Here is a 15,085-nt window from a genome sequence, read left to right on the forward strand (position 1 = left end):
CTTCCTCATCATAGCTTTTTGGCAGAGGCACACAGAACACACACACACACACTTGGAACGAGGCAAAACCTCATCCCTGTCAGCGATTATTTCCTGTTTTTGTTTCACATCCCTCCATTAGTCACATCTCTCTCTCTCTCTCTCTCTCATTCCCATATTATATAAAATATAGATACAGTATCTAGCTGCTCAGATATTATTGAGTTAGGTAGGTGTTTTGGATTCTGGCTTCTGATTGGCCAGAAAGTGTTGATTCATTTTCTCTAGCTGCAGCTCTGACACATGGTTTATATTGATGCGTTCGCTCTGTGTTGTTGTTTCTGTGAATGCAAGTTTGTGTGTGTGTGCAGTCGTGGATGTTTATCTGTGGAAGGAGTCTCCAGTTTCAGTGGTTTGTAGCTTTTACTGTGCTGAAAAGTTGACACTTTTTTGGTTGTGTGTGTGTGTGTGTGAGAGTATTAATATCAAGAGAGAGATAAAAGAGAAGTTGGTGAAGTTCATATTTAAATTGTTTATCTATGTAATACATAACACTGACTTTATACAAAACTGTGGAAAGTGTGTGTGTGTGTGTTATTGCCTTATTAAAGCTCTCTCTTTCATAGCTGTGAATGTTGTTTAAAGGAAGCTGTAAGACCCTTTTGGCAGCTCTGCTGTAATTGTGTGTGTGTGTGTGTGTATGTGTGTGTGGGGTTGCTCACTATATTAAGCACACTAAGTCGGCATATTAAGTGTGTATCTGTGTTGTTTGTAATAGAGCCATTCAGTTAATAGTGTCCTTAATACAGTGGGGCTATAAAGTGTGTGTGTGTGTGTGTGAGAGAGAGAGAGAGAGAGTAATGTAATACTATAGTTCTACAGGAAGGGGCTAGAGCCTGTTGGTGCTGTGTGTGTGTGTGTGTGTGTTACACTGTACACGGTCCTGCTTCATTTTCTGACAGAATCTTGGCAGCATAAACCATAAACACATTTTCTTTGCCGGTCCTGAGCACCGATGCTCTCCCTCCTACAACACACACACACACACACACACACCCGTCCTGTACAGCTGCACTGAGCCACACACTTTTTTAAAGGAGCGGCTGCCCTTTTCTGTCGTTTGATAGACAAAAAAGTTACAAAACAATCAGACTTCATCTTTACCTCATTAAAAATGCAGGGGTTTATGAATATGCATGAGTATGCTAATTAGGCACCGCCTCCATGTCTTCCTGCCCACTGGCACAATTGCAGAAGTGTCCTGTTATTCCAGCTTGAGTGTGTTCACGTAACGCAGTGTTTGGGCTCATGGTTCCTACTCGGAGGTCGATGTGAATGATTTTCCCCAGCTGGGAATCGCACGTTTTCTCTTCATGACGAGAGGCTTTAATTACCTAACATCACTGACACTAACCACCTCGGCTAACTAGCTTGCGGGCCAGAGGAGAAGACGAGTGGGATTTCAGGACGTGAGTCTGAGGCTTGTGTTGCTGGATTCTGATTTGTTTAACAGCAGCCAAACCTGTCAAAATATTCCGGTACCATAGCAACCAGCATTTTAATATCAGTACCATTAGCTAGGTTAGCTAGCTTAGCACACAGGTTTCCAAGGATTACACTGCTGCAGTCTCTCTCTCTCTCTCTCTCTCTCACTCTCTCTCTGAGTCTCTATCTATCATTCTGTCTCTCTTTCCCTTTCTCTTTTTCCCTCTCTCTCTCTCTCTCTCTCTCTCTTTCTCTGAGTCTCTATTATTTTGTCTGTCATTCTGTCTCCTTTTCTCTGTCTTTCTCTCTCTTACTCTGAGTCTCTGTCTATTATTCTATCTTTCTTTCTCTCTCTCTCTTGCTCTCTCTCTCTCTCTCTGGAGCAGAAAGGCCACTTGGCAGTGATTTGTTCCGTCGTTTTTTGTAAATTCTCCTTTGATGCCTTTTTCTAGTTTAGTTTTCATCTTGGACGGCGATTCTCAGCCCTGTCCTGGCGCCCCTCACGCTATTTCATAAGGAGCTGCTAAAAACATTCGCCGTCTCCACAACACACCGCGCTCCGAGCCGCACCTAATGACAGGAGGAAAGCTGGAGACTGCGAGAGAGGGAATAAAAAGCTTTTCATTTAGCGCGCCGAGTCGCATCGAGCCGAGTCCAGAGTCCAGAAGCCGTCATGCGGAATGATGCGTTTTACCAGTTTGATGGAAAAAAAATGGCTGCCAAACCCAAATCCCTCGTACCCTCCATGTCGTAAATTTTAAGTGCTTCACAATTGAGCGTAACCTTTCTAAACCTCTGAGGTTTTTGATCTCCATCCTCCAGACTGCACCAAACGCTAGTGCTGCTAATCAGAAATGAAAGCTAATGACTGCTAGGTTTTATTTTTTACCATCTTTATTATTGGCTGGATTTATTCACTTTTTTTCGTTTCTGGTCAAACGCGCCTCTTTGTTCTTTGTCTCCTTTTCGTCTTCCTCAGGCGCAGTGTTGTCCTGCCATGTTCGACAGATATCATAAAATGTTTAATAGAGGAAATTTCTGAAGGGCCTCGAGCGGCTCGTAAAAAAGGCGTGAGAAGGGAGCGTTTAACGAACGTCGCCAGCCTTGGCTGCTGCGCTCACAGACGTCCATTGTGCTGGAAATGTCAAAGCGTCACAATGACCAATCGGGTATGCTGATCCAGACCACAGCGTTGCACGACGTAGTCCTAACGGCAGCCATCTTGCCCGCTGGAATGCTAAACATCAGGCCTGATGGTGGATTTAACATTATTTTAGATTGGGTGAGATAATGATCTGGAGATGATCTGGAGGTCAAAGGGCAATTTAGACAGTGATGCTAACACGAATTGGAATGTTAGTGGCAGCGTTTTTATTGACAGCAATTTTAAGGAAATGATTTGAGCGCCGCCCTGTGATGGACTGGTGACTTGTCCAGGGTGTACCCCTGCCTTTCGCCCAATGTGTGCTGGGATAGGCTCCAGCAGACCCCCGTGATCCTAATTAGGAATAAAGCGGGTATAGACAATGGATGGATGGAAATGGATTTGAGCGCCAGCAGTTTTTCTAGAGGCAGTTTTCATAGCAAATATCATTTATGACAGCAATTTTTGAATCTTTTTGAGTGGCAGCATTTCTTCCCCTTGCTGATATCTTTTGTCAAATTTTTACTGGCAGCCATTTTATTTTTGACTGGTTTGAATAGTTTGTGCTGAAGTGCTCGAGTCGAATAGTTCTGGTGTTGGTTTGTTTTTAAGGTGTCGCAATTTTTGGTGCAATTTGTATTTCTTGGAGTGGCAGTAGATTGTTTTTAGCTGTAGCAACTGAATTAGTGAGTTTTTTTAGTGGTGGTCATTTGTTCGATCTCAGCAGTGTGTACTGGCGGTTTAGCCGTAGCAACTGAGTTTGTGAGATTTGCTGGTAGAAACTTTTGGGGCAGTTTGTATTGGCAAGTTATTGTTGTTTTTTTTGAGTGGCAGCAGTTTGTGAGTGGCGATTTTTCAATGTTGATTTCTATTGGCAGCTTTTTTCAAAATGGCAGTAGGTTGATTTTTTTAACTGTAGCGAATTTTAAAGGGTGGAAATTGTTCGATGTCAGCAATTTGTATTGTTAGTAAGCTTTATTATTTTTATCAGGCAGCTGTTTTCCGTTGATAAAAGCAGCAAGTTATGGACGCATACTACATCCCCTCAGGCAGCAGGAATAACACTATGTATGAACATAACCATGGCAGGGCGTCTAGCTGGAATCAACCCTGTGCACCTTCTGGCTTATCTTCTGGGAAGATGTGAAGGTACTTAGGCGGTGGTGTTGCGTTATCAGGGGCAGTTTGAAAGGCTCGCAGTTAATTAAGCTTTTTTCAGTTAACGAGGAAACCGCTCGAAAGGAAAGACAGCCCTTTTCCAAGAAGTGGTTTGGTTAAATTAAGCAATGTTAAATAACCAGCAATTACACATTATCTCAGCAGCCCACTGGACGCGGACATACTGCAGTGAGTTCAGTCCGTAAAATGAAGTCATTCTCATTTCACTGGCAGTGATTCATTTCACAATCAAGAGAGACGGCCAGAGGAGTCTAAGGGAATCGAGTTCCGTAACATTTAAGAAATGAACTCATCTGTAAGATTCCTTATCTAGATTCCAGTTCCAATACCTGGTTACACCTTAATAACACCTCCAGTCCTGTCCGGTCCGGCTGGCACCAGAGGTCTGGGGTTTAGTCCATCAGCCGAGCTTCTAACGGTGCCACCGTCTCACCCGCAGGACAGTTCATTTGTGTTTAATCGTCAGATTCACTCGACTGTTTAATCAGCACCACAATCAATAAACACATCACAGATATCCCTGAACAGATTCAGTGTTTCATTTTTATGGACAGTGCTAATTTCTGGTGATTTCTCGCGATTGTTTCTTTTCATTAGAACATAGAGAAGACAAGATCTTGGGCCATGCAGCATCTGAGATTACATTTTTAAAGTTTTGTGCAAATTTCTGACAGTGAATTCTGCAGAATTTTCCTGCCTCTGTTGGATGCTTTGTAAGTAAATGTAAGTTCCATGGAAAAATCCCATGATTCTGGTTGTCTGTTGTGGGCTGAAATATTTAAGCACAGGAACACACCCAGGCACACCACACACACACACAAAGATTATCCATATATCTGTGGCATTTTTGTTGTCTTCTGTCAGGACTTAACAAAGCCCAATAGGCCACGCCCACAAGCCCCATCCGCTAACCTTGTCAGTGGTGCAATAGATGTCCATTTGGCAGTTCATCTATTTTTTTTTTCCCTTTTAACCGCTAAATACATAAATATCAATAAGAGGTGAAGGGGCAGAGGTGAGGGATTACAGGGAGGAGGGTGGACTGGGGATCGAGCCTCACAGCATGGAGGACAGGATGATGGAGCGACGGAGGAAAAGAGCGATTGCACAACTGTTACCTTCATTACCCCAGAGCCTGGAGGAGTGAGAAGGGGACAAAAGAGGAAAATAGCGATTGAGAGAGGACAAAAATTATCAATGGAGACACAAATAAACACTTTCCCAGGCTGCGTTCAGTCAGGACGTCAAGTGTGAGCGTCTTTAATGGGACTGAATTGATTGTTTACTCCTTGGCCGCACTTTCAGGCCATCGATCCTTTCTTTCCTAACACTCTCAGGAGGCTTGTTTACCTCCGCAGAGACAGAACGTGTGTGTGTGTTTGTGTGTGTGTGCATGCAAAAATATGAATGTAACAGTAAAAAAAAGGAGATAAATGAGTCGAGAAGTCTTTACCTTCTGTATGTGGGTCCAGAGAGGAAAACAAGAAAAGTTATAAATGTGATTTGAATTCATTACATGGCTGGAGATGGTGATTTTTTTTTTTTGCTAGAGATAAATCAGCTTTACAGAAATTCAGTCCTTGGATGTAACATTTCTTGCATTTACTACATCCTTGTAACTTTACCCATCAGCAGTGTACATATTATACACTATAATATTACTCATTTGTTATAGTTATTCCTGTTAGCCGCTCCGATTAGCCGGAGGAACATAAAAAAAAAAGTTTGTTTTTGGTTCATCATAAGTTGCTAACTTAGAGTAATATAAGATATATGCTGTAATTTTACATTGTATTGTTATTATTATTATTATTATTATTATTATTATTATTACGTTAATTACATGGAGCTTGGAGAAACATAAGCCTAAAAATAAATTTTAAATATATATAATAATATATTATTATATATTATTACATTAATTATATACATTTATTTGACATCTCTTTTTTAGAATTTAATCACAAATCCTGAAATGTTCAGTAAAACATGTACAAAGCCCCCTTTTTTCCTTCAATTTCTGTCTGTGGCAGTTCATAATAACCATAAAAAGTTCAGATTTATAGCTAGAGTTTGATTTATAGCTAAAAACAAATGTTAAATATAGAAATGTTCAAATATTGACAGCTGATAGCGAGTGGCATGAGAGTGTAGAGCTAGAGACAGTTAGCTAACAAGTGTAAACGTTTTTTTGCTTTGCTGGTTTTTCAATAATTTTTCACATGAAATAACATGCTAACCATAGCACATATAGCTGTAGCGCTAATAAACACTGTGTTTAATTTTTTTTTTTTTTTTGTACCAGTAAATAAAACTACTAATGATATTTTTTGATTAGCTAGGATCAGGATGTTCCCTCAAAGTAATAAAGCTATATTTATGCCATTATGCTTCATTCTCAAATAGTTAGCTAGCTAGCTTTCTCAGGTATTTAGCTAGCTAGCTAACTGCATTCTCAAATAGTTAGCTAGCTAGCTAACGGCATTCTAATTGCTCTCTAATCTGATCTATAAGAATATTGATTATTCCTTTCAAAATTTCATGTATAAAGTGCTGTAAACGCAGTTTTGACTGTTTTTACTAGACTACACATGCACCCCCCTCCCCCACACCCGCTCCCTCAGCAGCGCTCAGATTAGAGCTCTCCTGTTGGGCCTCGTGCTGAGGTGATGAATTAGCTTAGCCACATTACGCTGCGTGTGTTATTGTTGAGCGCTGATTTATCGAGTGCCTTGAGCTCAGGTCACTCCCTCCTTCATCCCCCCGTCTTCTTCTCCCTTTGTCTCTCATCTGCTTTTCTGTTTGGGATCCGAGACGCCTGATTGATGAGGTCTCGCACAAAGAAGGCACTCTGAGGCGCGCAGATATAGCATTAGCTGCTACGGTAAATAAAAACACATGTGCCTCAGCAAAAGAGAGGAGGGAAGGACAGAGAGAGACGGTGCTGCAGAGGCCCGGCTGACATTCCTTGTACTGTCCTTTCATTCCTCTTTATGTCATCATAAACCGTGGTTTTGTTGGTTTAGCCGTTAACGCTCGAGGTTAGCGCTCTTAGCTAAGAGAGGAGAGGAAGAAGAAGTAGGGCAGAAAGCAGCCGGAACCGATATTTCTTACTTGAGTAAGCGAAGGGTGATTTAAAGCTGGCTGACCCCTGAACCCTGTGTGTGTGTGTGTGTGTGCATGCGCTGACTTGTCCATTTTGCTGATTCATTGTTGTTTCATTATTTTGTTGCTTCAGGCCAAACCCTAAAAGAAACAGGATGAGGCTGCAAAAAGAAAAAAGTTGAACTCCCTCGTCTCTGAGCTTAGCTTCTCGATAAGACACGACCACCATCTTGTTAGTGCTAATTGAGTTGAGTAGATCTGTGAGATCTAAGCATTTTCCGTCTGTCTGACTACGCCGATGTAACTTTTTTATTTCTGGTAAACATGTTTTCTGTAATATTTCTAGAATAATAAATCTTTTATTGTGAATATATCTTGTGGTTTAACTAGCGCACGCTTGTGTTGCTAGCATGTCTGCTCTTCAGTAAGTACTTTTGGAAGTTCAGTTCAAGTTCTCCTGTTTGATCCTCACTGCCTCGTCTCTCTCCAGGAGGTAAATATATTCATAGAGGAAGAAATCCGTGACTGTGTGGGTGTGAGACGGCTTTAGGCTCGGGTCTTTGCCACGCTTTGATCAGTGCGCTCTATTTTGTGAGTGTTGCGTAACCATCCCTCTTCATCGGATACAGAAGAATCCCTCCTGTCTTTCCTAATCTTCTCTCTTCCTCTGTCCAAAAAAAATCTCCTGCCTCTTTCCACACTCTTTACAAGGAAAGTGCACTTCCGTACAAATGCTTTCATACTCCCTAATCACTAAACCCCACTCTGCTGTGGGCAGTGTCCCAATCCAACTGCCATATTCACTGTATAAGACACGGAAACAATATCGCTCCACTGTGGGCGTGTCCCAAGCCACACACCCTGTTCCCTTTTTTGACCACTGTGGATATGTCCAGTGAACATCCTTTTCACTATATTATGTGTCCTAAAGCTTGCCCCCGATTTACTCCACATAAACACTATCAACACTGCAATGGGCGCGCGTCCCAAAAAGATTAAAACAGCCGTTTCATTCATCTCTGTATGTTTTAAAGGTTTTTCCTGTGTTTACATGTATTGCTCATACTCAGTGTTGTGTGATGTAAGGTGTTGTGCAGTGTTGTACGATGTTGTGCAGTGTTCTGCAGTGTTGTGCAGCGTTGTACGGCGTTGTTCGGTGTTGTGCAGCGTTGTACGGCGTTGTTCGGTGTTGTGCAGCGTTGTACGGCGTTGTTCGGTGTTGTGCAGCGTTGTACGGTGTTGTGTACAACGTACACATTTTTTTTTGTTTTTGGCGTTTTTGTTCAGTGTTCTACGGTGTTGTGCAGCGTTGTACGGCATTGTTCAGTGTTGTGCAGCGTTGTACGGTGTTGTGCACTGTTCTGTGGTGTTGTGCAGTGTTCTGCGGTGTTGTGCAGTGTTCTGTGGTGTTGTGCAGTGTTCTGCGGTGTTGTGCAGTGTTCTGTGGTGTTGTGCAGTGTTCTGTGGTGTTGTGCAGTGTTCTGTGGTGTTGTGCAGTGTTCTGTGGTGTTGTGCAGTGTTGTGCAGTGTTCTGTGGTGTTGTGCAGTGTTCTGTGGTGTTGTAAGGTGTTGTGCAGTGTTCTGCGGTGTTGTGCAGTGTTGTAAGGTGTTGTGCAGTGTTGTAAGGTGTTGTGCAGTGTTGTAAGGTGTTGTGCAGTGTTCTGTGGTGTTGTGCGGTGTTGTGCGGTGTTGTGCAGTGTTCTGCGGTGTTGTAAGGTGTTGTGCAGTGTTGTAAGGTGTTGTGCAGTGTTCTGCGGTGTTGTAAGGTGTTGTGCAGTGTTGTAAGGTGTTGTGCAGTGTTGTAAGGTGTTGTGCGGTGTTGTAAGGTGTTGTGCGGTGTTGTAAGGTGTTGTGCGGTGTTGTAAGGTGTTGTGCAGTGTTGTAAGGTGTTGTGCAGTGTTGTAAGGTGTTGTGCAGTGTTGTAAGGTGTAGTGCAGTGTTGTAAGGTGTAGTGCAGTGTTGTAAGGTGTTGTAAGGTGTTGTGCAGTGTTGTAAGGTGTTGTGTAGTGTTCTGTGGTGTTGTGCAGTGTTGTAAGGTGTAGTGCAGTGTTGTAAGGTGTAGTGCAGTGTTGTAAGGTGTAGTGCAGTGTTGTAAGGTGTAGTGCAGTGTTGTGCGGTGTTGTAAGGTGTTGTGCAGTGTTGTAAGGTGTTGTGTAGTGTTCTGTGGTGTTGTGCAGTGTTGTAAGGTGTAGTGCAGTGTTGTAAGGTGTAGTGCAGTGTTGTAAGGTGTAGTGCAGTGTTGTAAGGTGTAGTGCAGTGTTGTAAGGTGTAGTGCAGTGTTGTGCGGTGTTGTAAGGTGTTGTGCAGTGTTGTAAGGTGTTGTGTAGTGTTCTGTGGTGTTGTGCAGTGTTGTAAGGTGTAGTGCAGTGTTGTAAGGTGTAGTGCAGTGTTGTGCAGTGTTGTGCAGTGTTGTGTAGTGTTGTGCAGTGTTGTAAGGTGTAGTGCAGTGTTCTGCGGTGTTGTGCAGTGTTCTGCGGTGTTGTGCAGTGTTGTGCGGTGTTGTGCAGTGTTGTACGGTGTTGTGCAGTGTTGTACTGTATTGTATGGTGTTGTGCAATGTTGTGGTGTTGTGCAGTGTTGTATGGTGTTGTGTGGTCTTATGGTGTTGTGTAGTGTTGTACTGTGTTGTACTGTGTTGTGTGATGTTGTACAGTGGTGTACTGTGTTGTGTGGTGTTGTACAGTGGTGTACTGTGTTGTGTGGTGTTGTACAGTGGTGTACTGTGTTGTGTGGTGTTGTACAGTGGTGTACAGTGGTGTACTGTGTTGTGTGGTGTTGTGCCGCAAGAAGATTTCCTCTATTTCCAGCATATGTTTTGATTGGCTCGGGTTTCCAGCGGGTTCACTGCATTTGACCTTTGACCCCCAGGGGTCATTGTCCATTGCCACTTGAAACGGAACATCAGCAGGCCTCCTGCTAAAAGCATTTGTCTTCTCCTGGGTCATCAGGTCTGACCTCTGCTGGCTTCTGCCAAACGACTTGCACACACACACACACACAGGAGGCACTGAAACTGCAAATGCCTCGAACAGCCGTTGCTAACTTCATCAGCTGAGGCTTAATGCGCTGCATAGCTTCAGGAAAAACAGATGATGAAAGAGTGCTAACATCAGGAGCAAGCTAACTGGTGAACTTTAGCGGTTAGCCTTAAAAAAAATAAATAAATAAATATCACACCTTCTCTGCTGAGTAACCGGCTTCTTCCATAAAATGATCAATGAACCATTTAACTAATTCAACATACACTTCATCATGCTAGCTGTTAGCTAATACTACATACAATGTACTGCTAGCTGTTATCTCACTGAAAAAACACTGCATCATGCTAGCTTTTAGCTAATACTATGTCCCACATAGCAGACGGGTCTGGGCCAGATCTGGCATTAAGCCGGCACTGCTGGCTGAGTTCGGGCAGGGCAAGTGGTATGTCAACCAGATGCGAACCACGTCTGGCCGTGATGGCACTGTTTATATGATGGTTATATTATGGTTTGGTTTATGTGGTGTGGCCCAGTGCTGGCCCAGTGTTGGCCCTGTGCTGGCCCATGTCTGGTTTGCCATAGGCGGGCACCAAAGGGCCGTCATTCTTTGTGGTATGTGGGCCGAGTGTAAGTGCATTGTGTGGGCCAGATCTGGGTCAGACCTATTTTGCTATCTGGGGTACAATGTACTCTTACCTGTTAGCTCATTCAAAATACACTGCATTATGCTAGCTCTTAGCTAATACTACATACAATGCACTGTTAGCTGTTAGCGCATTCAAAATACACTGCATCATGCTAGCTGTTAGTTCATCTTATACACACTGCACTGTGCTAACTTCTAACATTATTAGCTGTATTTACAGAAATGTTTGATGTCACTTGCTTGGTAATGTACTAGCTTTGTTTTCACAGATTAGCAAAACAAGCTAGCTGTCCTAGCTACATACACTCAGAAATCATCTCTGCTTCTTTCTTCAGTGCTTTATTTTTCTTCATAATGTCTCGTATAATAAAAGTGCATGCATGACAGGTGTGTGTGTGTGTGCTTATTTTAGAATGCATAAAACACACAGAGTTACTTGACAAAGATACTACACATCAAGTATCGCTATTTCGACAACTCATGCTTCCCTACCTCCTGACACACACACACACACACACACCCCCACACACACACCCCTGTGACCTCGGCATCATTAGTCTGGACAGAACTTGTCTCCGTCTGCCACGTGGTGTGTGATGGAAAGCCGGCTCGTAATTGTCCTGCTCAGGGGAGGACTCTCCTCTTTCCTCTCTCTCTCTCCCTCTCTTTCTCTTCTTTCCTCTCTCTCTCTCTCTCTCTCTCTTTCTCCTCACACTCTCTATCTCTTCTTTCCCCTCTCTCTCTCTCTCTCTCTCTCTCTCTCTCTCTCTTTCTCCTCACACTCTCTTTCTCTTCTTTCCTCTCTCTCTCTCTCTCTCTCTCTCTCTTTTTCTCTTCTTTCCTCTCTCTCTCTCTCTCCATCTGCTCATGGAGCTTTTCTGTCTTTCTGCAGTGTAATTTATCCTTCTTTCTTGTCCTCCACTTTTTCTTCTCACCATTTCTGTTTTTTTAGGCTTCTTTCCTTTTCTCCATTTTGTCTGTTTCCCAGGATCTTTTTCTCCTTCTCATCTACTTTTCTTCTTTTTCCTTCATTTCTCTTCTTCTCTTTCCTTCATTTCTCTTCTTCTCTCTCTCTCTCTCTCTCTCTCTCTCTCTCTCGTCTTCCTTCTTTCACCCATTTCTTTCCTTTCCTTCTCTCCTTCTCTTTCTCAACTCTTTATTTCTCACATTTCCATCCTTCCTCTCCACTAACCTCCTTCTTCTCCTGTGCTTCTCTCATTCCTATTTCCCACTTCCTGCCACTCTTCCCTCCTCTGTTCGCTCCTTTCTTCTTCTCTTTGCCTTTTTCTGTTCTGCAGATCGATGGGTCAGATTAATGAAAAGCGTTTTACTTTTTCATTCTCGGCTGCATCTCTAATGTCTCTCAGACCGCATTAACCCGGGAAAATGACAGTGATGCTAAAGAGACAGATGGGTGTGGCTTTGAGTTCCCTAAGCCACGCCCATCACATAACCTTGAGCAGCACCTGGTGTTTGAGTAGTTTAATGAAAGATGGAAATCCTGTCAGAGCTGCACAGGTTAGCTGGCTAACAAAAAAAAATACACACAAGCACATGCTGTATATAGACTACTTCCTTCTTCTGGGGTGATGATTTCCATATATGGACTCAAAGGCCTGCCTACATGCCCATTTATAGACTTTAAGACACACCCACATTAAATCAAAACATTCATATATGGACTCGGATACGCCTATATTTCCATTTATGGAATCAAACATTTTCATATATGAACTCAATGACAAGGTTTTTACCTCAGCGACACACACATTTCTGTACATTTACCTCAGTGGCGCACACACAAACATTTCTATACTAACACACACACAGACATTTCTATTGCATAGAAATACATATACATATACCTCATTTACACACACACAAACATTTCTATACATTTACCTCATTTACACATACACACAAACATTTCTATACATTTACCTCATTTACATACACACACAAACATTTCTATACATTTACCTCAGACACACACACACAAACATTTCTATACATTTACCTCATTTACATACACACACAAACATTTCTATACATTTACCTCATTTACATACACACACAAACATTTCTATACATTTACCTCAGACACACACACAAACATTTCTATACATTTACCTCATTTACATACACACACAAACATTTCTATACATTTACCTCAGACACACACACACAAACATTTCTATACATTTACCTCAGTCACACACACACACACAAACATTTCTATACATTTACCTCATTTACACACACACACAAACATTTCTATACATTTACCTCAGTCACACACACACACAAACATTTCTATACATTTACCTCATTTACACACACACACACACACAAACATTTCTATACATTTACCTCAGTCACACACACACACACAAACATTTCTATACATTTACCTCAGTCACACACACACACAAACATTTCTATACATATACCTCATTTACACACACAAACATTTCTATACATTTACCTCAGTCACACACACACACAAACATTTCTATACATTTACCTCAGTAACACACACACGTTTCTATACATTTACCTCAGAAACACACACACACACACACACAAACATTTCTACACATTTACCTCAGTAACACACACACAAACATTTCTATACATTTACCTCAGTCACACACACACACAAACATTTCTATACATATACCTCATTTACACACACACAAACATTTCTATACATTTACCTCAGTAACACACACACACGTTTCTATACATTTACCTCAGAAACACACACACACACACAAACATTTCTACACATTTACCTCAGTCACACACACACACACACACACAGACACAGACATTTCTATACATATACCTCATTTACACACACACACGTACATATTTCTATACATTTACCTCAGTCACACACACACACACAGACACAGACATTTCTATACATATACCTCATTTACACACACACACGCACATATTTCTATACATTTACCTCAGTAACACACCCACACATTTCTATACACACACACACATATTTCTATACATTTACCTCAGTAACACACACATTTCTATACACGCACACACATATTTCTGTACATTTACCTCAGTAACACACACACACACACACACTTCAATAAATTTACATCAGTGACAAACACACACAGACACGCACACACACATTTCTATACATTTACATGCATATTTCCATCTAACACACACACACTCAGCGTCTTTTCCATTTCCACTGTACAGAAACACAGACTACTCTGAAGGTGGGGTCTAAGGTCATTGGAGCAGGTGGGGAGTAAGTGTGTGCTGCTAAGCATTATGGTGCAATAGACTGGTAATAATAAGACTACACACACACACACACACACACACACAAACACACAGGAGATTCTTCAGTATATAATACTGGATGAATAGATAGTGCTGATAAAGTGTGTGTGTGTGTGCAGACTTATATCCTCTGGAGGGAAGTCCTGCAGTGAGGCCAGCCGTCCGAATCAATCCCACATGGCCCTTTTGCAGGGCTACACACACACACACACACACACACACACACACATACACACAGCTTAAAGATGAAACTCCTACAAATCTGGTTCAGAGCAATCCATCAGGCTCAAGTCTGTCTCAAGTGTGTGTGTGTGTGTGTGTAGCCCTGCAAAATGTTTCAATCCTGTCATTGTGTTTTCCCACAAATAGGCCTCTGTCTTTCACTTTCTCTCTGTCTCACTCTGTCTCTTCTTCTGTCTCCCACTCTGTCTGTCTGTCTGTCTCTCTCTCTTTGCCTGTCTGTCTGTCTCTGGTGGTCTTTCTGTCTGTCTCTGTCGGTCTGTCTGTCTCTCTCTTTTTGTCTGTCTGTCTCTTTCTGTCTTTGTCTGTCTGTCTATCTCTCTCTGTCTGCCTGTCTCTCTCTATCTGTCTGTCTATCTCTCTCTCTCTGTCTGTCTCTCTGCCGCTCTCTCTCTCTGAGAGAGAAGTTTAATCTGGAGGCATATTGATGAGTAACTCAAACATGGCTAGGTTAATGTGAGAGGAGTTGTTTGGAGGTGTGGTGTCTATAGCGCCTCCCTGTGGAGTGAACTGCTGCATTCAGCCTTCAGCTATTTATTATTATTATTATATTATTAATGTTCAAGTAGCTAACACTTTCTCTGTAAATTCATTGATCTGTTATAAGCGCTATCTTTATTCCTGCCTTCACTCTCTCTCTCTCTCTTTCTCTCTGTCTCTCTCACACACACACACACACACACACACACACAGTCTGGCCTTTGCCCACAAATCACATAAAGATCTTGTCCTTATAGATCGGCTCTTTTCTGAGATCGACGCTCGCCATTAATGGGGATCGGGGGCTAATGGCTAATGCTAATGATGCTAACGATCCTTTTAGATACTACCATCGATCTTCTGAATGTCCGCTCGATTCTCAAGTGTGTGTGTGTGTGGATATAGAGATGCTGCAGAAAGCAGAAGTGGCCCGGGGGAGAACACGAGCCAAAAAGAGATGTGAGAAAGGAGAGGGAGGGAGAGAGAGAGAGAGAGAGAGAGAGAGAGAGAAAGAGAGCGAGA

General features: G+C 42.3%; 1 protein-coding gene across 5 annotated transcripts in view; it reads left to right on the forward strand.

The window, feature by feature from the left end:
• Positions 1 to 15,085, forward strand: part of raraa (retinoic acid receptor, alpha a) — a 90,321-nt gene that overhangs the window by 20,301 nt on the left and 54,935 nt on the right. The gene's annotated exons all lie outside the window — the stretch shown is intronic.

This window comes from Hemibagrus wyckioides, linkage group LG13, assembly GCF_019097595.1.
Source record: "Hemibagrus wyckioides isolate EC202008001 linkage group LG13, SWU_Hwy_1.0, whole genome shotgun sequence".
In the NCBI taxonomy this organism is placed as follows: Eukaryota; Metazoa; Chordata; class Actinopteri; order Siluriformes; family Bagridae; genus Hemibagrus; species Hemibagrus wyckioides.